This window comes from Populus euphratica, unplaced genomic scaffold (genome assembly GCF_000495115.2).
Source record: "Populus euphratica unplaced genomic scaffold, PopEup_1.0 scaffold437.1, whole genome shotgun sequence".
NCBI lineage: Eukaryota > Viridiplantae > Streptophyta > Magnoliopsida > Malpighiales > Salicaceae > Populus > Populus euphratica.
In genome coordinates, this window is record NW_011500324.1 from 86,504 (window position 1) to 86,956 (window position 453).

The window sequence follows — 453 nt, forward strand, 5'->3', positions numbered from 1 at the left end:
CTTATATTATTAGACATATTATTATAAAACATATTTTAGTTAAGGAGTTATTGATACTTCAAGTGCAAAATGATGATATAAAACCATGATAAAAATGCACTTTTAAGTACTAATCAATGACACCCAAAAAAATCAAAAAGACATGCGAGGGATAACGGTCTTGAAGGATGGAATGAGGTGGCGGTTTGGTAGGAATTCAAACTACCATTCATCTTGGGGGAAATATGGACGACATATATTGAGCACGTGACCTTAGAGCGGTTCTCACGGCGCTCACAGTCCGGCGCCGACAACCAGAACCGGTAAATTTATGGTTTGGTGACCACACATACTAGCGAATCCATCCCCTTCAGCGCATATGCAAAGATGATTAGTACTTAAAAGTGTATTTTTATCAAGGTTTTATATCATCATTTTGCACTTGAAGTATTAATAACTCCTTAACTAAAGCAT